We start from the raw sequence: 25,180 nt of genomic DNA, 5'->3' as shown, positions 1-25,180 counted from the left end.
ACGCCGCACAGCGTCGCGCGGCATTGTATTAATATCGGAGCTTCGTTAATAATGGCGTAAACGCCATCGACAATAAGGTCCCTTTTCATAGATAACGTCACATATTAGTTTATAAACCTCAGAAGAGAGTGGCCTAAAGCGGAAAGGCGCTGTTTTATTGCGAATTATACAGGGCACCCTGTATAATACCCAAAAAATAACTGCATTCCCGTTGCCAGGGAGGTTTTGGGGTTATACTGAGCAACTTTTACTATGGGACCAACCCCGATCTCGCGAAAAAAAAATTACCCTCCCATAGAAAATGAACCAACCAAAATGTATGAAAAACCCCATTTTTTTCAAATGTCATGCCGAATATTCGGCACTTCGGCCGAGAGAGAGGCCGAATATTCGGTATTCGGCCAAAACCACTATTCGGGACATCTATATAGTGAGCAGTAACAGCCCAAAAAGACCGAAGCCTGTGCTCAGTACCGTCTTTACCATAAGGGCACACGGGGCCTGTGCCCAGGGCCCCCATCCTCACTGGGCCCCGAAGGACAAGCAGTAACAGTATATTTGATTAGGTGCCTACTCTTAATAAATAGAAGATCATAGTAGAAAAATATTAGTTTAATTTGCTTTCTTTACTTTCCAAAAGGGCCTCAAATTCTTATGTGCCCAAGGGCCCCAGCATAGTTTAACACGGCCCTGCCTGTGCTGTGTGTGGGGTGTGTTTAGTAAATAATACAAATACATTGGCGTGATGTATTTGCGTGTTACTCTGTCTGCAATTAAGTTACTGACGGTTTCGGTGAAAATGGTTTACGTAACGATAATGATATGATCGTATTGCAATTATGTTTGCTTTCCGTGAAAATGGGGATTTACCAGCTGTTTAACCGACTTCCGAAAAGTGCGAATTGTTACCCTTGTCACATAAATAGATAATGTTTTTTAGGGTTCCGTACCTAAAGGGTAAATACGGGACCCTATTACTAATACTAAGACTCCGCTGTCTGTCTGTCCGTCTATCCGTCTGTCTGTCTGTCACCAGGCTGTATCTCATTAACCGTGATAGCTAGACAGTTGAAATTTTCACAGATGATGTATTTCTGTTGCCGCTATAACAACTACATACAATAACACCCCTTAAAAAAAAAAAAAAATTTTTTTAATATTAGAGCCTGATTCTGAATTACAAATTGTTACGGGCTGGATTTCATTTTGATACGACCTTGAAAATCGCTCACGCTGGTTGTTGCATGCGTCTCAAGACTCACTCACTACACTGTGCTTTCAATAACTGCTGAAAGCAGTCGCGCGGAGCAACTGAATGATATCAGTGGGGCGACACTCGTCCTTTCGGGCATTCTCGGCTCCGTTCGGCTCAGCATTGCTCCGAGCAACTATTAGGGTTGGCACAACTTAACATCCCTTTGCGTGCACGACCACAGATAAGATACTGACTCGACTTTTGACAACCGTAATTGGCCAAAAGTTAGTAGGTAAGTAGTCCCTGAACCGCTGTCAAACTTCGGTTTTGTAGGAAGTTTCCGTTCTGTACGGCAGTACTATTATTTATTCTATGGCCATACATTATAAAGCGATAGCATGATTCGTCCCTGAATCGCTGTCGAACTTCGGTTTTGTAGGAAGTGTCCTGTCAGTGATTAAAGCGCCATCTGTAAACGAAGCTGTGAAAAAAGATTAATAGAATAAGACTCGCAGAGACCCATGTTGTCAAACCTTTCACTTAATCCATTTAGTTCTTCACAATACTCAAAGATGGCGCTTGACTATCGAATGAAAAACATCAGCTTTTAAGCTCTGGTTTCCTTAGCGGTGCCGTCATATAGCGGCCGTCTCCATACAAAATACTACTCCATCCATATATTTTGTATGGAGACGGTATCCTAAGAAAACAGAGATTTAGAGCGAGTAGAAGTTTTGACGTAAAACGGCCATTTTATTTAAAGTTGTCCCATAAACTTTTTTTTCAAATTTGGGATTTTTTATGTTATTTGTACTCAGAATCATGAGCTCTTTTGATCCTAACAGGAGAAAAAAAGTGTCCCAAAATTTCCATACAATTTTCGATCTTTTCATTCCGCGACCGCCATACAAAGTCTATGAAAATGGTAACGGAATGGAAATAAAAACCTTGGGACACTTTTTTTCTCCTATTAGGATAGAAAGAGCTCGTGATTCTGAGTAGAAATAAATTTAAAAAAAAGTGTAGGGGACAACTTTAAATAAAATGGCCCAAAACTTCTAATTTTTTGCAGTCAGTACTATAATTATTGTGATGAACACACGAATAAATGCCCTTGCCAAGATTCGAACCGGGACCTCCTGCTTAGGAGGCAGGGCCACTAACTAGGAGGCTGGAGTCCTGAGCGAGCTCGGCCGAATTTCACCCTCCCATACAAACGGAGTTTCGTTCTCATTATAAAACTACGTGTTGGATTGTAATGAAACTTTGCACATACAATGACATTAGGTATATCTAGTTCTGTAATTAGTTTATATAGCCCCAGTTTATAAAACAAACAAAATAGAGCAAAAACAAGTTTTGTATGAAAAACTAAAATTCGCTGTATTTTTAGGGTTCCGTACCCAAAGGGTAAAACGAGACCCTATTACTAAGACTTCGCTGTCCGTCCGTCCGTCCGTCCGTCCGTCCGTCCGTCCGTCCGACCGTCCGTCCGTCCGTCCGTCCGTCCGTCTGTCTGTCACCAGGCTGTATCTCACGAACCGTGATAGCTAGACAGTTGAAATTTTCACAGATGATGTATTTCTGTTGCCGCTATAACAACAAATACTAAAAACAGAATAAAATAAAGATTTAAATGGGGCTCCCATACAACAAACGTGATTTTTGACCAAAGTTAAGCAACGTCGGGCGTGGTCAGTACTTGGATGGGTGACCGTTTTTTTTTTTGCATTTTTTCCGTTTTTTTTTGCATTATGGTACGGAACCCTTGGTGCGCGAGTCCGACTCGCACTTGCCCGGTTTTTTAACTATGGTACCTATCTGAAGCTACATAAACTAATTAGTAATTACAGATCTATATACTCTGTATCTTTAGGTACTTAAATAAAAGTAAACAAATAATTTGTACATTTTCCGGTAGTTATAACATTTATTAATTAACCAACCAAATACAAAACGGCCTGGATCAGTCACGGAACGGGCGTAGTTAAATAATATATACAGGTGAGGCAGAGTATATTTATGGCCGATGAACCTAAGTTGTATGTATTTTGATTGATTACCAGGAGGAAATGGATTGTAGTGATAAAACCATCTATAGGGAATATTACGCAAAACTATGCGTAGGGGGCGCTACTAGCACAAAAAGTAAACAAACCGCCTTGATGCATCCATGTCATAGGTATTACGTAGCGCTTTATTACGTTGCTGGCGCCGTCTGTATTCAAACCCGTAAAAATAACAACTTTCGACGATAATATATGTAGGTATGCATAAATGAACATTTAACCTTATTTGATTTATTATGATACTAGCTGTGCCCGCGGCTCCGCCCGCGTGGAATTCGGTCTGTGTCGGTAAGCGGCTAATTTCTAATCCTAATTTCTCTCCCTCTCCCCTGGAGGCGGAACTTGAAGTAAAGGTGACAGATGGATATGCTAGAGGACTGTATCCACTGTGTCCAGATAAAATATTTTACAATTACCTTATTAAGCCCCAAGAGTCTAGGCTCTTAAATAGAATTAGGCTCGGGGGCTAAAGAGCTAAATAGCCTTTTAGCCTTTTAGGCGTCAAGAGATGAGGCGAGCCCTAAAAAAAGAGCTAAAAGGCTCCAGTCCTTTAGATCACTACCTTTATCATATGTTAGAAAGTCATTGAAAACGCGAGCGAATGAGCGCGACAATTTTTCGATGTAAAAAAACGCAATTCGATAGACCGTTGAACATGTTTACTTTTAGTATGGAAATCAGTCACATCATTATATCACGAAAATTGAATGTCACCTTTATCATATCTTACAAAGTTATTGAAACCGCGAGCGAAGCGAGCGCGAAAATTTTTCGATATAAAAAAACGCAATTGGATAGACAGTTGTACATGTTTACTTTTAGTATGGAAATCAGTCACATCATTATATCACGAAAATTGAATGTCACCTTTATCATATGTTAGAAAGTTATTGAAAACGCGAGCGAAGCGAGCGCGAAAATTTTTCGATATAAAAAACGCATTTTGATAGGCAGTTGTACATTTTTACTTTTAGTATGGAAATCAGTCACATCATTTTATCACGAAAATTGACAGTGCCGCAGCAGTAACGTTGCAACAGAGTACCTAATGCTGCTGCAGTCGCCACCCGGATGTCACGTTTATCATATCTTAGAGAGTTATTGAAAACGCGAGCGAAGCGAGCGCGTAAATTTTTCGATTTAAAAAAACGCAATTAGATAGACAGTTGTACATGTTTACTTCTAGTATGGAAATCAGTCACATCATTATGTCACGAAAATTGAATGTCACCTTTATCATATTTATGTTAGGAAGTCATTGAAAACACGAGCGAAGCGAGCGCGAAAATTTTTTGATATAAAAAATGCATTTTGATAGACAGTTGTACATTTTTACTTTTAGTGTGGAAATCAGTCACATCATTTTATCACGAAAATTGACAGTGCCGCACCAGTAACGTTGCAACAGATTACCTAATGGTGCTGCAGTCGCCACCCGAATTTCACCTTTATCATACCTTAGAAAGTTATTGAAAACGCGAGCGAAGCGAGCGCGACAATTTTTCGGTATAAAAAAAAACGCAATTTGATAGACAGGTGTACATTTTTACTTTTAGTACGGAAATCAGTCACATCATTTTATCACGAAAATTGAATGTCACCTTTATCATATGTTAGAAAGTCATTGAAAACGCGAGCGAAGCGAGCGCGAAAATTTTTCGATATACAAAAACGCAATTTGATAGACAGTTGTACATTTTTACTTTTAGTACGGAAATCAGTCACATCATTTTATCACGAAAATTGACAGTGCCGCAGCAGTAACGTTGCAACAGAGTAATGCTGCTGCAGTCCCTGACCGAATATCACCTTTATCATATCTTAGAAAGTTATTGAAAACGCGAGATAAGCGAGCGCCAAAATTTTTCGATATAAAAAAACGCAATTTGATGGACAGTTGTACTGTTTTACTTTTAGTACGGAAATCAGTCACATCATTTTATCACGAAAATTTACAGTGCCGCAACAGTAACGTTGCAACAGAGTACCTAATGCTGCTGCAGTCGCCACCCGAATGTCACCTTTATTATATCTTAGAAAGCTATTGAAAACGCGAGCGAAGCGAGCGCGTAAATTTTTCGATTTAAAAAAACGCAATTAGATAGACAGTTGTACATGTTTACTTCTAGTATGGAAATCAGTCACATCATTATGTCACGAAAATTGAATGTCACCTTTATCATATTTATGTTAGGAAGTCATTGAAAACACGAGCGAAGCGAGCGCGAAAATTTTTTGATATAAAAAATGCATTTTGATAGACAGTTGTACATTTTTACTTTTAGTGTGGAAATCAGTCACATCATTTTATCACGAAAATTGACAGTGCCGCACCAGTAACGTTGCAACAGATTACCTAATGGTGCTGCAGTCGCCACCCGAATTTCACCTTTATCATACCTTAGAAAGTTATTGAAAACGCGAGCGAAGCGAGCGCGACAATTTTTCGGTATAAAAAAAAACGCAATTTGATAGACAGGTGTACATTTTTACTTTTAGTATGGACACATTATTTTATCACGAAAATTGACAGTCCTGCAGCAGTAACGTTGCAGCAGAGTAATGCTGCTGCAGTCGCCAACCGAATGTCACATTTATCATATCTTAGAAAGTTATTGAAAACGCGAGCGACGCGAACGCGTAAATTTTTCGATAATTTTTGGTGCCCCTAGACAATGGTGCCCTAAGCAAGTGCTTATTTTGCTTAAAAGAAAATCCGGCACTGGCAATGACAGAGGTCAATGTTTTTTTTTTCAAAGTAGCCACCTTCGTGGCCATTATTAAGTGCTTAAGGAGGCGATACGTATGAATATGGATTTGATATGGATGCGATATAATTACGGTTAGGTATAATTCATGACGGAGAAAATAAATAATTTTAAATAATTTTATGCAATTATACGCGTGTTGATATGTGTGTTTATTTTACCACTACGTAACTAAGTATGTAAACTCATTTTTAGTTTTCTTGGTTACTTAATGTTTACTCAGCTCCCCAAAAGATGGCACTGTGCAATGAGGGGCAATTAATTTACTGTCGTTTAATTTTGTTGTATTATTAAATCAACACAATTATTCAATTAAATTTGTTGATATCCGTACGATTAATAGAAATTTTAGAAGAGGGGTCTTGTAAACTTAGAGTTAATTTGGCAAAATCCTTCCTCGGTGGCTTATTTATGTCACATCGAATTAAATTCAGCGTCATCTGTTAGTTTACCAGGCTACTCTATAGTGTTAACACATATTTGAAAAAAGTTTGCCCCTCCTTCCTAAGTAGCGCCATACGATTCAGGGGCAAACTTAAGTCAATCGGATGTTGTGGCTACCCCCCCTTTTAGGGGTTGAATTTTTATAGCCTATAACCTATATAACCTGGCCGGGGATTTTCTCGACAGATTAGTAAAGTTTTCATCAAAATCCGTTGAGCCGTTTTCACGTGATGCGCGTTCAAATAAACAGACAAACAGATAAACAGATAAACAGATAAACAGACAAACAGACAAAAATTCTAAAAACTGTTGGAACGTGTTCTGTTATCAATTCTAAGTATCCCCAGCCAACTTTTTTTCAAATATCTTCCATGTACAGACTTTCGACCCTCTTCAGCTTTATTATATGTATAGATATGAACGTTGTGGTTGTAAAATAATATACCTAAAACAGAAATGAGTATTTTTTTTAATCCGACTAATCTAAGAAAGTCCTTCCATGTAAGTATTTTTAACTATGTTTTAGATTTTTATTTTTAGTAATAATAATTTCATTTTTAGGGATCCGTACCCAAAGGGTAAAAACGGGACCTTATTACTAAGACTCCGCTGTCCGTCTGTCCGTCTGTCTGTCACTAGGCTGTATCCAGTACCGTCTTTACCATAAGGGCACACGGGGCCCGTGCCCAGTGCCCCCATCCTCAGGGGGCCCCGAAGGACAGACAGTATCAGTATATTTGATTACCCATGCTAAATAGAAGATCATAGTAGAAATATGTTAGTTGAATTAGCTTTCTTTACTTTCCAAAAGGGCCCCAAATTCTTATGTGCCCAGGGGCCCCAGCATAGTTTAAGACGGCCCTGGTTGTATCTCATGAACCGTGATAGCTAAACAGTTGAAGTTTTCACGGATGATGATCACTAATTAATAAAATACAGGACCTATAAAAAACCCATAAATAAAAGGTCATTGAAAAAACCTACTCTTTAATAATGTGTACATACTTACACACACGGGGAATTGTGTCTCACAAGTCGCTTACGGGACATTTTTTGCGCGCACCGTTACCGAGGCTGTTAGCGCTTATTTAAGAACGAATACAAACGTATGGGAACAGGGCGGGTAGCCAACGTGCCAATCGTTAAGGGGCTACCCGAGGTTTTCATCGATTTTTGACAAGATTTGAATCGTATCTCCTACTTTTGCACGGTACAGATAGAATCATAAGGCAAATGGTTATCGGTTCTTCAATCTTTTATCTTCATTTTTGTCTACCGGATTTTGAAAAAAATGAATACTTATTTTTTATGATTTTTTTAAACATTGTCTAAAAAAACACTTTTCTCGTACCTCGATTGCTGTGAAAGATTTTACATATACGAAATCTACATATTTGGGTTCGTCTTTTGTGTCTCTAAAAACGTGTCACATATACAGCTATTATAAAGGATGACTCACGTTAGACCGGGCCGTGTCCGGGCCGGAGCCCTTTACTTTTCTATGACATGACAGGCGATCACGTGATGCTTTCCATAGAAAACGATGCGCCGGAAGCTCCGGTTCGGACACGGCCCGGTCTAACGTGAGTCAACCTTTACTCCTAACTTTCGATTAGGTGTTACGGTGTACACGTACAGTAGGCAGTCAGTAAGAAATAGAGCTATTAAACTACAGTTAGATTTTCTACTCTATATTCTCTTATGTTATCTTTTATTCCTCAGTTAAGAGCCAACGGGAGTGGTCATTTCTCCATACAAACGTACTCCTCGTTTTCCTCCGTGGTTTTTGAAGCTAGAGCAATAATTTTTTCAACACAGATTAATATTGTCAATATCTGTGTCGGACCGTTTTGCTTTTTTTATATTTTTGTTTTTTAAGGCGCTAGAGCCCTTCAAAAATGGCCAAAATGGCCTAATTGACTATGCCTCAATGAGAGGCGTGGCATTCAAAACTGATATCAATTAGCCAAAAAATCAAAACGGTCCGACACAGATAATTTCATAATCATTTAGATTTCCAAATTTGGTTAAGATTGGTTAAGTTTTGGAGGAGGAAACAGAGGAGTACGAAACCTCGATTTTTGAGATTTTTACGCAGGATTTTTCGCCTTGTCCTTATCGCACTACTTTTAGGTGCCGCTTCCGTTAGCGAGACGGGTATATTTTACCTAAAATATTTAAAACTCAGCTCCTGTTTCGTCTTAACTTTTTACATATGAGGAGTTACAGTGTACCTACAGTGTAGCCAAGTCAATATGAAATACATCCCATACAGGGATAAGTTCGCCTTTGTTGTATTGAATTCACTCTGTAGGTAACGGTGTTTCTCGTGTTTTTGTTTCTATGTAGGTACAATAATAAAGTATATACATACATACATACATAAAATACAGTCGTATTTTAATACCTTTCATTATGTGTTAGTCACATAAACAATTATTATAACTCCTAACTTTTGATGAGCGGTTACGGTGTACAGTAGGAGTCAGTAAGAAATTGAGCTATTAAACTACAGTTAGATTTTCTACTCTACATTGTCTTATCTTATCTTTTATTCCTCAGTTAACTTTATACATATAATATTATGAGGAGTTACAGGGTACCTACAGTAGCCTTGTCAATATGAAATACATCCCATACAGGGATAAGTTCGCCTTTGTTGTATTTAATTCACTCTGTAACTGTAACTGTGTTTCTCGTGTTTTTGTTTCTATGTACAATAATAAAGTATATACATACATAAAATACACTCGTATTTTAATACCATTCATTATGAGTTAATCACATAAACAGCTATTATAACTCCTAACTTTCGATGAGGGGTTGCGGTGTACAGTAGGCAGTCAGTAAGAAATAGAGCTATTAAATTACGCGTCGACTCGTGCGCAGCCTCGCCCGTCATACGGCCAGGGGCACACTGGGTACTTAAGGTTTTCAGAAAAATGGTACCAATTTTGAAGTGAAAACTAATTTAGCGGCACTGTGCACTTTTTGTGATGTCGGAAAAATGTTAAACTCGCGACAGGTCACGTGACTGTAAGATTCGTAAGTCGTAAGACGGACACGTGACCTGATCGAAAAACTGTTACAATGTCATTGAGTTTTCACTGCTGCCGGCACTCCCGGAGTGCATCCCGTTGTTTTTTTTTTCGAAAAACCATCAATGTACCCAGCCTTATGGGAACCCTTCTGCAGGGGACAGATCTGGGGGACCTAAGATAGGTGGGTAAGTTTTATTAATTTATTTAATTTATTAGTTTTAATTTATTTAGCTTTATACTGTATAAGTTTTGTTATTGAATAAATCTTAACTTTTGGGTTATTTGGACTCAAAATCACAAGTACTATTGAATGAGACAAAGAAAAAAAGTGTCCCCAGTTCTTCATGCAATTTTTGGGTGTCATTTTTGTAACGGGCCATACAAAATGTATGTGAAAATGCGTTACAAAACTGACGTTTTTTGGGCATTTTTTTTTTGTTTTTATATCGATAGTCCTTGTGATTCTGAGTAGTTAAGTAGTTTTATATTATTTTATTTTATTTTATTATTGAAACTACATTATATTATATTCCTCGCGTTATCACGGCATTTTGCCACGGCTCATGGGAGCCTGGGGTCCGCTTGGCAACTAATCCCGGAATTGACGTAAGCACTAGTTTTTACGAAAGCGACTGCCATCTGACCTTCTTCCAACTCAGAGGGTAAACTAGGCCTTATTGTGATTAGTCCGGTTTCTTCACGATGTTTTCCTTCACCGAAAAGCGACTGGTAAATATCAAATGATATTTCGTACATAAGTTCCGAAAAACTCATTGGTACGGGCCGGGGTTTGAACCCGGTACCTCCGGATTGACAATCGCAAGCTCTTACTGTTAGGCCACCTGGCTCATGTTATATTGTTTTCATTCGAATGTTAAAATACACAACATTATTAATAATAATATAAATAACCTTGATACATTTATTCTCACTATAGCTAAAGCAAAATTAATAATTTAAAAACGATATTTGCATACCTTAACTAATTCAAAGATAAAAATAATAAATATTCATGATAACGCCTATCATTAATGTCTACTTTAAATAAACAAAAAATTAAAAATAAGAAAAACAACTTTTACTTTTTAAATATTAATGACCATTAGTCACCGAATATTCAAGGACGTTTTCACTTTCTACGACATTGATAATATCAAATAAATTTGCATCAAAATGTAAAACTGCGCCTAAAAGAAAATACACTCTCTAACCCTAACATGTTATTAAATTTTTCCTTCAACCACAAACTTTTATTTGCAGGTCGAAAAACGCGTTGACATGTAAACTTCATATTCATTTGCATGTAAATTGTCAAAGCGCCGTTCTGTCGGCTGCATTAGTAAGTTTGTAGGATGGTGTATAATTTTGTCGGTCGCTAGTGTGTCTCCGGCTTTACGACTGGTTTAGACTTTAGAGAAACTGCAGTTGCGCGGCAGGCTTGAGGCCGGATTCACGGCTCGCGCTTAAAAAAAATAAACAAAACTTTTTTTGTCATAAATGTGACGACTTTAATCGTATATTTTAAAAATTTATCTTATAAATTTTACTGCATTAACAAAATTATTAATTTTCTTTTTTTGTATTTTTGATGTTTTTTTTTGTGATGTTTAAAAATCATTTAAAAAAGTGTTAATATTGTTTACTATTGTTTTAAAATAGTCAAAAAAAACTTTAATTTTGTTAATCCTCAGTGTAAAGAAAAAAAATTATAAAAATTTGACAACACTTTTTTTTATTAAATTCATAAGTGTTAAATATAAAAAATAAAGTGTTATCAGTGGAGTGAAAGTGTTGGATAAAAGTGAAAGGTGAGCCGATCGGGTGCAGGAGAAATGTTTTGAAGATGCCTTTGTATCTGACCCAGTTACAGCTATTATGCTTTTAGAGCTTACAAAGCTCAAAAGCTTGATAAAAGTCGAAAACATGTTTTAAAGGGGCCCACAGATTACCAGTTCGCCGGACGATATCAGCCTGTCAGTTGTTCGGAGCTGTCAAATTTTGCATTTAAGCCGACCACTGACTAATAGTCCGCCGAACGATATCGGCCGGTCAGTTCTTCGGAACTGTCAAATTTTTGTTCTAACTGACAGGCCGATATCGTCCGGCGGCCTGTTAGTCAGTGGTCGGCTTAACTGACAGCCGATATCGTCCGGCGAACTGATAATCTGTGGGCCCCTTTAGTTTAGGGTACAGTACAGCCAAACGTAGGTACGCGGGGCGGTGGACGTCCCCATAGTCCAGAGGTGGGCAAAGTACGGCCACCGGGCCGGCGGGCCATCTGCGGCCCGCGAATGGATTTCATCCGGCCCGCCACCGGTCGTATGAAATAATTAGAATATGGGCTATATGGCATTGGCCCACGATTATCACAAATCAAAATAAATTTTGGCTACAATTCTGGCCCACCACTTAAATTTCCTAAACTTTCTGGCCCCCCCATGAAGAAAGTTTGCCCACCACTGCCATAGTCAATCGGTGGGGGATTGTCCTATAATAATTTCGTAATTCATTTATTTACTTATATCATTACATTTGTTCGTATCCAAATGTTTCCTATTATGATATACAAGAAAACACAAGCTTGTGCAACCTATTAACTAAGAAGAAAACTCGGTCTTTTACCCCAAAAGTATTCTTTGTTTACTTTATTGAGTAGGTTAAGAATAAACCCAGTTTCAGTTTCCAAGAATATCTCTAGATAATTAATAAGGGACCAATTCGACATTATTCATTAGAATTCATATTATGACGACTATTTGGCCAATATTATTGTATGTATGTAACTATGTAAACACTTTATTGTACACAAGACAGGTTTAAAAAAAAGGTTAAAATTACAATATATACAATTAAATTACAATGAAACAAAATATATGTCGTCAGGTGACAAGCAAAACTCACTAATTACTACCACAAGTTAATAGCCATAGTGAACCATATTAATACCTGAATAAGGTTGATTTTTGTTTATTTTTTTTTTGTAATTATTGAGTTTTGCTTGGCACCTGACCTGATCAAAGATATGTTTACACTTTTTGCCTTATTACAAAGGAGTAAGGTGCAAAAGTGTAAACATATTTTTGACGTCGACTGTACAAAGGCTGTTTTATACATATATATTTTTTTGTATGGTTATTTGTACTTGAATCGTATTTCCCAGCCAATTTTTTGAATATTTAGGTTAAAAATAGAAGAAGATTAACAAAGGTTTGCTAAATTTTAGTATAAGTAATTGACATTTACAACAATGTTTACTTAATCTTCGTGCCATTTAAAAATTTCGGATACAGGGGGATCAGTTGCAACCCTTCTGGTGTTGCAAGATTCATCTGCTCACTTACGTTTCATCCTCTTCTTCTACCTAGCGTTATCCCGGCCTTTGCGTGGGTCCGCTTTCCTACTTGCTTTCCTCCACTTTGCACTATCCTGGGCGTCGTCTCGAGTGAGCCCGTTCACGCTCATCACGCTGCTTTCACGACATCGAGCCATCGCTTAAAAAAAAAAAAAAGAAAAAAAAAGTAGAGCGAATGATTCCATTTTCTGAAAATGTTGCGTTATAATACTTCAAATATCCCCAAAAACTATCCAAACACTTAGCTGCTACTGCAAGAGGCATTATACTTTTCTTTTTTTTTACAAATGTCACATAAAACACGAGTACCTGGGAGACCGAGCTTAACTCGGGAAACATATATAAACTCATAAATACGCGTTTTCCCGGAGATAAGAGCTAGCTAGATCGCTTTTTCGCCCCCGAATAGCAAATTTCATCGAAATCTTTAGAGTCGTTTCCGAGATCCCCGAAACATATTATATAATACAAGAATTGCTCGTTTAAAGGTACCTATAAGATTTCATAAACTCTTAAAAACAATTTCGAATAGCAACCAAAAGATTCTAATTTGACAGTCTAGTTTGAAACGGAACACTTAATTTAGAGCCAAATTAATGTTATGTAGAGCGTTAAGTAAAAATATTCGTTGTACTGTAAACAAGGCCTTACTCGTACCATAGAGAAGAAAATACATAGAGTGCTTACTCCATACATCAGTTTTGTACCAAAATGACTATTATTTTCGTAGTCGACATCGACATCGAGAATTATCAGTACTGCTACTTGACAATAGATGTTGCGACGATCGGAAAGTCTAATGCTCAACAATTTTCAGCTAAAATTATACCCGGATTAACTGGAACTCTATTTTCAACTCCTGCTTTAAATATTGGTTGTAAATTGTTGTTCAATACAATTTTCGTGAGTCGTGACACTAGAGAATTTGCGGTACTGATAATTCCACTACTTGATTTGATGCTAGAATGTAGACTGCGAAAATAATAGTCGTTTTGGTACCAAAACTGATGTATGGAGTGAGTACTCTATTCTTACTACCGACGACCGGTCTGGCCTAGTGGGTAGTGACCCTGCCTGCGAAGCCGATGGTCCTGGGTTCGAATCCCAGTAAGGGCATTTATTTGTGTGATGAACACTAATATTTGTTCCTGGGTCATGGGTGTTTTCTAGGTATATAAGTATGTATTTATCCATATAAGTATGTATATCGTCGCCTAGGCTAGCACCCATAGTACAAGCTTTGCTTAGTTTGGGGCTAGGTTGATCTGTGTAAGATGTCCCCAATATTTATTTATTTGGGTCAAACAGATCACTGTGTTATGTCTTTCCTGTAGACATACACAAGAGTTAAGGGCTATAAAGGTTAATTTTCTTATTTAACCCTTATCCACGTGAAAAGGTCCTCCTTTTATTTAGAGAACTATGATAAAATCATTGCTTACATGCCTACAAGCTGTTAACTATTGCCCACAGGAGAGAAAAATGTGCTGTTCGCGATAACACACTAGTTTTCTCTCCTGTGGGCAATAGTTAACAGCTTGTGGGCATGTAAGCAATGATTTTATCATAGTTCTCCAAATTAAAGGAGGACCTTTTCACGTGGATAAGGGTTAAATAAGAAAATTAACATTTATAGCCCTTAACTCTTGTGTATGTCTACAGGAAAGACATAACACAGTGATCTGTTTGACCCATTTACTATATTTCTCTATGCTCGTACTGATGACGATAATCACTCACTTTGATGAATAAATTATTAGATTTTAGATATTCAATTATCATCATCATCCCATTTGCATCCTATAGGAGCCTAAAGGATTACTCACGCTAGACCGGGCCGTGCCCGGGCCAAAGCGTCCGACATATCATTTTCTATGACGGCTGATTGGTGATCACGTGGTGCTTTCCATAGAAAACGAAGCTCCGGAAGCTAGGGCCTGGCCCCGACTGATTCCGATTTTAATTTCTTGTTCTGAAAATGTTATGTATTTCAAAAGTTCGTTCGGATTCAGACTAAAGGACACACTGATTAACAGTCCGCCGGACGGTATCGGCCTGTCAGTTAGAACAAAATTTTGACAGTTCCGAACAACTGACAGGCCGATATCGTCCGGCGGACTGTTAATCAGTGGGCCCCTTAAATATTTAAATAAAATAAATAAATAAATAAAGTTTTATTTCAGGCAACACGTACAGTTGTACACCCATAGGTTATAGGTTATAGGTTTTCGCGGGCTTGGTTTCCGCAACTCGACGTCATAATATCGCGCCTATTTTGCGTATTGGGTTGGCGGCACTATTCCTGCCAACCCAACTCTACCAAGAAGCCTAGCAGACCCTTGACGTTGCCGACGACTTCTGGGAGAGACCCCGGTGAGCCGAGGTGTTGTGCCCGGTATTTTGCCACCCCTGGGCATTCGAGAATGACGTGGGCGGCTGTCTCCTCTGCCTCCATGCACGCTCTGCAGAGGGGGCTATCTGTAACACGTAGGGTTAGTAGGTGCTAATTAAATGAGGCGTGTCCAGTTATTGCCCCGGCTATAAGCCGGAGCTGTGGTCTCTTCAGCTGTCGGAGTCTCCGCGACAGATTGGGATTGAGTGTCGGGAGGGCTTCCTTTGCCTGCCTGCAGGTGCCTAGGTTAGACCAGTATTGTTGGTGCTTTACCTTGGTGTTGTGTCGCAGCGTGTTCCGGAGCCAGGCATATGGCAGAGGTAGGATTGGCTCAGGTCCTGCCACCTTCAGTTCCGAGCCACCTCTCGCCAGGATGTCGGCTGCATCGTTACCTCGTGAGTTGCTGTGTCCTTTGATCCACTGCAGAGTTACGCCATTGGTGGTACATACCTCTGACAGAGCTTTGTGACATTCGTAAATTAGCCCTGAAGTGAGAGTATAACTTTGTAGAGCTTGTAGTACTGATCGACTATCAGAGAGTATGCGGATGGGGTAGTCCATTACTTCCCTTGAGACGATTGCGTGTGCTGCCATTATAATGCCCATACATTCCGCCTGGAAGACTGTGTTATGGGCACCAAGTGGTGTCGAGATGTGTATGTTTAGGTCCTCTGAGAAAACCCCAGCGCCAGTGCCTGACCTTGTTTTTGATCCGTCCGTGAAGATTCTCAGCTCCCTTGGGTTGAGTCCTTCATGGGGTTCTTCGTGTAATTGTATTTTGTATTTCTTGTCGAAGACGAACTGCTTGGGTATCCTGTCAGTCACCGCTTCTATAAGCGGTTCCTTACCTATGGCCTCGTAGAGGATTTCGGTGTGTGGCACCCTAGGCGGTCTCCAGAGATTAGATTTTTTTAGACGTACCGCCGCAGCCAGCGCTTCTTGTTGTATAAAGAGGTGCAGCGGCGGGAGGCCCAGTAAGGCTTCCAGGGCCGCGGTTGGTGTTGTCCTCATGCAGCCCGTTGTCGCCATACAGGCCAACCTCTGGAGTCGTTGTAGTCTAGCCTCCACAATGGATAGTTTGCTGCGTGGCCACCATACTATCGCACCGTAGCTTATTATTGGTCTTATCACTGCCTGGTAAAGCCATAGAGTTAGCCTGGGAGTTAATCCCCAGGTTCTACCCACCATCCTACGACATTGCCAGAACGCGACTGTAGCCTTATCAATTTTGCCATTTAGGTGATTACTCCAATTCAATTTGTTGTCAAGTATTACCCCTAGATACTTTACCTCTGAAGATAGTTGGAGTTCTGTATTGAACAGTTTGGGAAGGTGGTAGTTTCCCAAATTGCGTTTGTTGGTGAACATTACCAGCTCCGTCTTTCGGGGATTGACTGTGAGTTCGTTGTTAACGCACCAGCGCTCCACGATGGCTAGTGCAGAGCGGGTGACATCGCATACCGTACCTGAGTGGTTGCCGCTCGTTAGTATCACTATGTCGTCAGCATAGCCGATTGTGTAGTAGTGATTGTTGTTTAATGTTGTTATGAGGTCGTTCACCACTAGGTTCCATAAGAGTGGCGATAGAACTCCCCCTTGGGGGCATCCCTTCGCCACTAATGCCTGCTGTGTCTCGCCTGTCCCAAGTTTTATGACCCTCTGGCTCAACATGTTGTTTATCCATTTGGTCATAACTGCATTCGCACCGTGTCTTACCAGTGCTGCTGCAATGCTGCTGAACCTAGTCCTGTCGAAGGCTCCTTCTATGTCTATAAAGGTTCCTAAGCACATGGACCTGTTTTTAATCGCTACCTCAATTTTGCTTACCACTGCATGAAGCGCCGATTCTGTAGACTTGCCAGGGCTGTAGGCATGTTGGTTGGGATGCAGGGGCACGTTACTCAGCACCCTCTCCCTCAGTTGCCTATCGCACAACCTCTCCAAGGTTTTAAGCATGAAGGAGGTCAGGCTGATGGGCCTGAAGGATTTGGGATCCGAGTAATCGCTTTTACCTGGTTTCGGTATGAAGATGACTTTGACCTCTCTCCACCGCTTCGGCACGTACCTGTGAGCCAGACAGGCGCGCAGAACGGTGGTCAGCTTCAAAGTGAGATGCCTCCCGCCCCATTTGAGTAGCGCAGGGAAGATCCCGTCCATTCCTGGAGATTTGAAGGAGTCAAAACTGTTTATGGCCCACTGCGTGCGCTGCGGGCTGATTACCTCATGTGTCTGCTGCCCCTCGTCCTCCGACGGAGTGGTCTCCTCCTCCTCCCAACTTACTGGGTGCGATATCACGCAGTCCGGGAAGTGTGTTTGCACTAGGACCCGTTCCGCCTCCTCCGGTGAGTTGGTGAGAGAGTTGTCAGGCTTACGTAAGGATCCTAAGGTTATGGTTGAGTTGTTGGAGAGAACCTTCCTTACCCTGTTAGCCTGCATGGTGGTCTCAATGTCTGTACAGAATTTGCGCCAGGAGTTTGTGCTTCTGTACCTGAGACGTTTCTTGTACTTGGCCTTGGTGGACTTGTAGCTATCCCAGTCCTCGTCAGTGCCAGTGTTCATAGCTCTGTTTAGTTGTCTCCTCATCTTGCCTCTGAGTCTCTCCAGCTCAGGTCCCCACCAGTTGTTCTTCCTTCCACTTCTAGTTGATGGGGTAGTTAAGGGACATGCCTGATGGTAGCAGTCCAGGATGGTGTCTGTAAGGGTGCTTACCTGTTCTTCTATCTCAGCTATGCCTTCTATCCTCTGGGGACCCTCCTGCTGTTCCAGTATTGTGTTTAACACACATACACCCATATCAAAATACAGTTTTAAAGTTACAAAGCCAAAGAAATACTTAAAATGGAAACAAAATAAAATAAAAGTTGAACAATTAAAATAGTACTACACTATTTTTTGTTCCCGTTTTGGTGCACGGAAAGCCAGTGCCTAAACATATTACAACTAATGTTGCGATACACCGCGTTGCACTTAAACCTGCGTTGCCTGAGCAATTCTCAAAAAGTTTGTACTTTTCGATAACGTCTTAGAGTTTTATAAATACTGGTATGCTGGTAGAGTATACGAAGCTGAACAACTTCCACCACATTTCCCAAAATGTCCCAGAGTGTTTCTAAGAAACATTCATTTTTTGTTACCAAGTGTGTAAGGAAATCTGGTAACAAAACAGGAAAGTTTTATAATAACTTTCTGGGACATTTTGGGAAATATGGTGGAACTTGTTCTGCTTCATGTACTGCAGCAGTATTGCAGCGCGACATTCCTGCTGACAGCATCGCTGCCAGAGCTGCAGCATTTGTGGCAGGAATGCAGTTGGCAGTAATGTCGCGCTGCAACACTGCAGCAGCCATGCTGGTATCTGGTATAGTCTTAAATGTCTTCCGAACGATACCTTTACGTTTGCCATGTCATGAACTGCCGTAAAATCTGTCGAATCGGTCCCAGTATTGTTTTTCGAAAGCCAAAATTACCATCACAAAAGGTTGTGAAGTGAAATTTGATGTTTATATACGAAACAAAAGAATGTTTTCTATACGAGTGATCTTATGTTGTTGTGTGGGTGAGTTTCACCGCCTGACTCACACCGGGATTTAAGCGGCGTTTTTATGTCAGATACAAATCAAATGCAAATAATTTCTTAACAGTTTTGAATTCACGGTTAGTTTCACTATTCTTGATTTACATTAATAACTTAAGCCAAATAGGTCTAAAGGGCGATGCTACCCTGTATGCAGATGACACAAGTCTCTTTTATTACGGTCATTCTCTTAGCGATATAATATCTGATGCTCAGAGCGATCTCAACCTTCTTAGCAAATGGTTTAAACGTAATATCCTAACTGTAAATATTAGCAAAACCAATTATATAATTTTTTCACCAAAAAACAAAAAACTGACTAATCACCAACATCTGACTATTGATAACTACCCAATTAATAACACTGACCAAGAAAAATATTTAGGTTTAATATTGGACAAAAAACTAACCTGGCAGCCTCATATTGAGAAAATCAAGGCAAAAATGACTGCTTTGACCGGTTCACTGAAAAGTATAGTGCGTTGTTTGCCTAAAGGAGTCCGCTATACAATATACAACACTTTAGTAAAACCACACATCGAATACTTAACTGAGCTATGGGGTACTGCACCGCCAACTACCTTGAACACTCTGCAAAGAGCTCAAAACAAACTAATAAAGGTTTTATTTCATTTCAATTTTTTAACCCCGACAACAACAATCTACAAAGAAACCAAAATTCTAAATATTCACCATGCTTACATATACCACACCTGTATACTAATTAGAAAAATACTACTGAAAGACCTACATATTCAAATTTCGTTTACAAAAAAGGATCAAATCCAAAAAATGAAACTCCGAAATGCAAATAACCTTGTCCTCCGGCCGCCGCGAACAAACTACGGCAAGAAATGTATATTGTATGAAGGAGCCAACCTGTACAACAAACTTCCCAGCGACATCAAAGATGCCAAATCACTGAGTACATTTAAACTATTATTAAAGCAACACCTTCTAAAACTCCTATAAAATATGTTTAATAATTTATAAATACAAGTACTTATAAATAGTTATAAAAGGAATAGTTGAAATTAATTAACATTAAAAGTTCATCAACCTAATACCATAATTATTAAAACATGTAGTAAATAATTAATACAATAAAAAATCTGTATAAATAAAAAATACAAAAACTTAACTAAACTTAGTACCTATATAAATAAAAAATAAAAAATACAAAAAAATTAAAAAATACAAAAAATATATATACTATAAAAAACAAAATTCCTAAGGCCCGAGCGTAGTTGAATGCATGCACTTACTTAGCCACTTCCATGCTCTTTACATCGACGCAATACTGGTTGTCTTATCTACTGCGAGTACGTCACGTGTACCTGCGCTTGTACTTACCGCACAGCGCGATGCGCTCCTAGCAACCACACTTCTATTAAACTTGTTTGCATGTTTTGTTTCTACCTGACACGCACCGCTTTTGTTAGATATAAAAATAAATTGTATTTTTACTACGTACATACTTACTAGCGCGGCACGATCATCATATTTATAAGTTTGCTCACTAATTTAATTAAATTTTTAATCGATTGTTGTATTTTCTCATATAAGTGAATAACTGTTATTCTTATGAGAAATAAAGATCTTTAAACCGAAATTGATTTATCAGAACAAAACATTGTCAAATTCATAGACTGTCTACGTAATATTAGTTTTAGTGATGTATTTTCAGCAGCCAATCCAAATGCAGCTTTTGATAGTTTCTTTGAGATATTTGACCTACTCTATAAATTATGTTTTCCTAAGAAAAGAAATAGAATTAACACTACGACTAAACCTAAATGGATAACAAATGGTATTAAAAATTGCTGTAAACGGAAAAGAGAATTGTTGTGGAAATATAGACTGACACGAAACCCTGACCTAAAAGAAAAATTAACATGTTATTCCAGACATCTTAAAAGAATTATAAGCAGTGTTCAAAGATCCAAAAATGACAGCTATATTGAACGATCAAAGAATAAAACAAAAGCCACCTGGAAAATTATTAACCCATCTAAGGCTAGGTACCCTACTGAAAACATTAAGCAAATTGTATCCAATGGAAAGACAGTTACACATCCTAAAGATATTGCAGAGGAATTTAATAACTATTTCGTGGACCAAGTTCGTCCTGTTATTCCTCATAATAGCACTAGCAACAAAAATAACTATAAGAAAACAATGACATACTATGCTAACTCCCTATTTATGAAACCGACTAATCCTGATGACATAAAGCTAATAATAAATTCTTTAAAAAATACTAATAGCACTGGATACGATGGTATACATACGAAAATAATAAAACAAACATCTGACATTATCTCTCCTATACTCAGCCATATAGTAAATTTATGTATTGAGCATGGTGAGTTTCCTAGCAAACTAAAGGTATCCATTGTGAAACCTCTTTATAAAAAGGAGGATAAATATGACATGAAGAACTACAGGCCTATTGCGTTAATCTCTGTCTTTGCCAAAATCATAGAGAAAGTTATATACAACAGTCTTTATAATTACTTTGAAAAAAAAAACTTATTTGCAAACGAACAAAAAGGGTTTCGAAAGGAAAAATCGATAAATTTGGCAATTTTTGATTTAGTACAAAAGGTAATCAATAACATGGACAAAAAAATCCCTACATGCGCTTTATATATGGACATGTCAAAAGCGTTTGACTTTGTTGACCATAATATTCTCTTAGACAAACTACATGCTTATGGAATTCGCGGTAATGTTTTCAGTCTAATCCGTTCCTACTTGAGGGACAGGAAACAAATTACACAAATTAAAAGAATATCTCCCAGTACGAAAAAAGAGGAAACCTACTCAGTGGCGTAGCTAGGGGGGGCGGCGGGGGCGGCCCGCCCCGGGTGTCACCCATTTGGGGGGTGACACCCGACCGTGACCATCAGTAGTGCCATCTATAAAAATTCGTAAAACTGTGGCAGATTGCACAACCGCCATTAAGGAAATAATATACAACATCCCCACGAGGAACCCGAGAGATTTTGACAGAATATTCCTGATCATATTTAAAGACTAAAATGTCCTATAAACTGTTTTGGAATTCGCCTAGTTTCATAGTCCAGCCAGTAGCACCAGCATAGCAATGTACAAATTGCAGAACATTCCCAAAAAGCGGAAACGTTCTCGAGAATGTTCTCAGAACATGGAAATTATTGTTCCGCCATCTTGGTTTTTTTCCAAAAAAACTTTTTTTTACATAGGAATCTAGAGGCCTCTATCTCCCGCCATGCCAAATCTCAGCGCGCTCGCACCAACTTGAAAAAAATTAAAAAAAAGTCGGCCATTTTTTTTTTAATGCAGTTTGTTTTGTCTCGGGGCCCTCTATGACATTTGGTCGAGCACCCCCCACCTATCACGCACCGTTTAAAAGTTGCCATACAAAATATAAGTGGCCAGTTTTCCCGCAATTGTAGCATTTTTCCAAAAAACAATTTTTGATAGGTATTTAGGGGATCCCGAGATTCCGTGGCCAAAATTTCAGCGCGCTACTGCAAACTTGAAAAAAATTTAAAAAAAGTCGGCCATATTGAAAAAAAAAACATGGCGGCGTCAATATGACATTTGGTCGAGCACCCCCCACCTAGGTCTGACCGTTTGGCCGGGCCGTCATACATTTTTCTGACCGGAAGCGGTAGACCAAAAGTCGGAATTTTCTGGGGGTAAGGATACTACACCTAAACTATCGTGAATATTCATGGTATAAACTACGATAAATAAATAAATTCTCGTTCTCGAGAACATTCTCAGAAGTTACCGAGAAATCCTCATGTGGAAAGTTTCGCAACTTTGGAAAGTTTTTTTTTAATTATGTGATTATTTCTGTAATTGACAAAAAAAAGTTAAAGTTATTTTTGGGTGACAGTTTTACAAATTATAGCATTTACATTTTATGTACAAAAAATCGAAAAACGAGAAATTCTCATGTGGAAAGCTTCGCAAATTTGGAAAGTTTTTTTTTAATTGTGATTATTTCTGTAATTGACAAAAAAATTTAAAAATTATTTTTGGGTGTCAGTTTTACAAATTATAGCATTTACATTTTATGTACAAAAAATCGAAACACAATTTTATTTTGGCGAAATTGACGTAAACTCTTTTAGTATTTTTTCCTTATTTTGGCCTCAGAAATATAAATATTAAACATATTTTACAATTTTGATTGAATTTTGGGGTGACACCCACAATTTCCGCCCCGGGTGCCACCCATGCTAGCTACGCCACTGAACCTACTCATCTAACTTTAGGAACATTTGTTATGGGGTACCCCAGGGAAGTGTGTTGGGCCCACTATTGTTTTTAATTTACATTAATGATATGCCTAAAGCCACGGTACACCCGATGGTTCTCTTTGCAGATGATAGCACCATTATTTTTTCTGGACATAATGTAGAATCGTATGAAACTGACATTAATAATACCTTAGAAACTATTATAGAATGGCTTGATAACAATAATCTTAGAATAAACCTGGACAAGACCAATATTATGACATTTAAGCAAAGAACCAAATCCACTAGTTTAAACATAGTTTATAGGGGACATAAAGTGAATGAAACGGACGTAACAAAATTTCTAGGATTAAGTATAGATAATAAGTTGACTTGGAAAACACAAACTGACAATATATGTAATAAATTAAGTAAATATTCATACGCCTTATACAATTTGAAAAAAATCGCAAACGAATCGACACTTTTAACCGCCTATCATGCTTATGTCACATCTAATTTAAGATATGGTATCCTTTTTTGGGGAAACTCCAGCAATAAAGAATTTGTATTTAAGGCTCAGAAGAAATGCATACGAACGATTTGCGGGGTCCAAGAAAGTGAGCCATGTAAACCATTATTTAAAAGGCTTAAAATACTTACATTGCCATGTTTGTATATATACGAAATGATCAATTTTGTAAATACAAACCACAACCTATTTAGTAAGTTTAAAAGTGTTCGCCTGCAAAACAAACTAAAGTCTTTGCAAAAAGTACCAAGTAAAACGGCATTTTTACAAAAAAGCATACTTGGAATGGCTCACAAAATATATAATAAGTTACCGGAGAATATAACAGCATGTAAGGACAAGGATAATGTTTTTAAAAGAAACCTAAAAGCTTTCCTTACCGAGAAAGCATACTACTCTATAACAGAATTTTTGACTGACTTGTAATTATTGATCCTGACCACTATTATCACATAATATTAAGATTTTATTTTCTTCTAATTACCTATTAAGATTTACTGCATGTGATAACCCTGTTTTGACTATTATTGTTTATCTGTGATATTACGATTAGAGTGTGTATTTTTATTGAATTTGTATGCCAATAGGCACGACATAGTGATACTGAAACATTTATTTAACATCTTGTAACCTACCTATGTTGAACAAATAAATCTTTGAATCTTTGAATCTTTATAACATTTATTGGTTAACCAACCAAATACAAAACCGCCTGGATCTGTCACTAAACGACCTGACTTTTAACCTCCATTATTTGATCGTGTAATGTTTTCATCTACCCTCAACTGGCTTAAGGAGCCATTTGAGGGCAAATTTTGTTTACCTTCATTTAAATACCTAAAGATACAGAGTATAGACTTATATCGACCGGGATATGAACCGTGATTACCTTGTGTATTGTTATCGAGCTCCCGATATTTCGACGCAGTTGCATATTTATGCATCTTGTTCACGGGTCATGAATCATTTCTTTCAAGCTGACGGAATTAATAGCCCGTTAGACCGGCAACCTAAAAGGTTCTACAAGAATAGCATTCCCCTGGCCATAAGGTAAACGTACTGCTCGACATGCTAATGGCCAATAGATGACACCTTGCTGTCACCTCTATTGACAATGACTTAAGCGAGCGGAGTGAAACATGTCGAGCGTTTTTCGACTTAAAATACGTGAGTGACCCGTTCTTAATATATTTAATTCAATATTTAACGGAATTACAATAACATCAATAAATTGCTCTGATAATTACCTTAAGATTATACAGGATGCAAGAAAAATAGTAGAGATCCGTTTAAGGGCATATTCGGTATCGTGTTCTTATTAGGAAAAAATTTTTTAACACGAATAAATTTTTGCCCAACCCTGTAAAAAACGTGTCTACCCAAGGACTAATTGACTGGGCTACGTTGATTAGACTACGATTAGAGGTCGCCCTACCTGCGCAGCGGAGCGCGCGGCTTTCGCGTTTAATCGCGGGTTAAGTTTCTCCTGACTATAGGTTACAAGATAAGCACTAAGACTGGGAAAAGCGACGGTCATAATCATATCATTTATTGTAATCCTTTAATTTGGCGAGTCAA

The 25,180-nt window shown here is 38.5% G+C and overlaps 1 protein-coding gene across 3 annotated transcripts in view; it reads left to right on the top strand.

Moving 5' to 3' along the window:
- The window catches only part of LOC134802742 (probable chitinase 2), a 317,146-nt gene that overhangs the window by 254,671 nt on the left and 37,295 nt on the right, over positions 1–25,180 (top strand). Inside the window, exon 1 of one of the 3 annotated variants that reach the window (XM_063775420.1) lies at positions 2,940–2,945. The exons of 1 other annotated variant lie outside the window; for it this stretch is intronic. The gene's annotated coding sequence lies outside the window, so the exon portion shown is untranslated. Of the gene's footprint in view, positions 1–2,939; positions 2,946–11,112; positions 11,119–25,180 lie in introns of those variants that run through there. One more of the 3 variants, XM_063775418.1, reaches the window with a different exon arrangement.

This window comes from Cydia splendana, chromosome 25, assembly GCF_910591565.1.
Source record: "Cydia splendana chromosome 25, ilCydSple1.2, whole genome shotgun sequence".
Classification (NCBI taxonomy): Eukaryota; Metazoa; Arthropoda; class Insecta; order Lepidoptera; family Tortricidae; genus Cydia; species Cydia splendana.
Note: the sequence above shows the minus strand (reverse complement) of the source record. Positions and strands in the feature narration are given on the sequence as shown.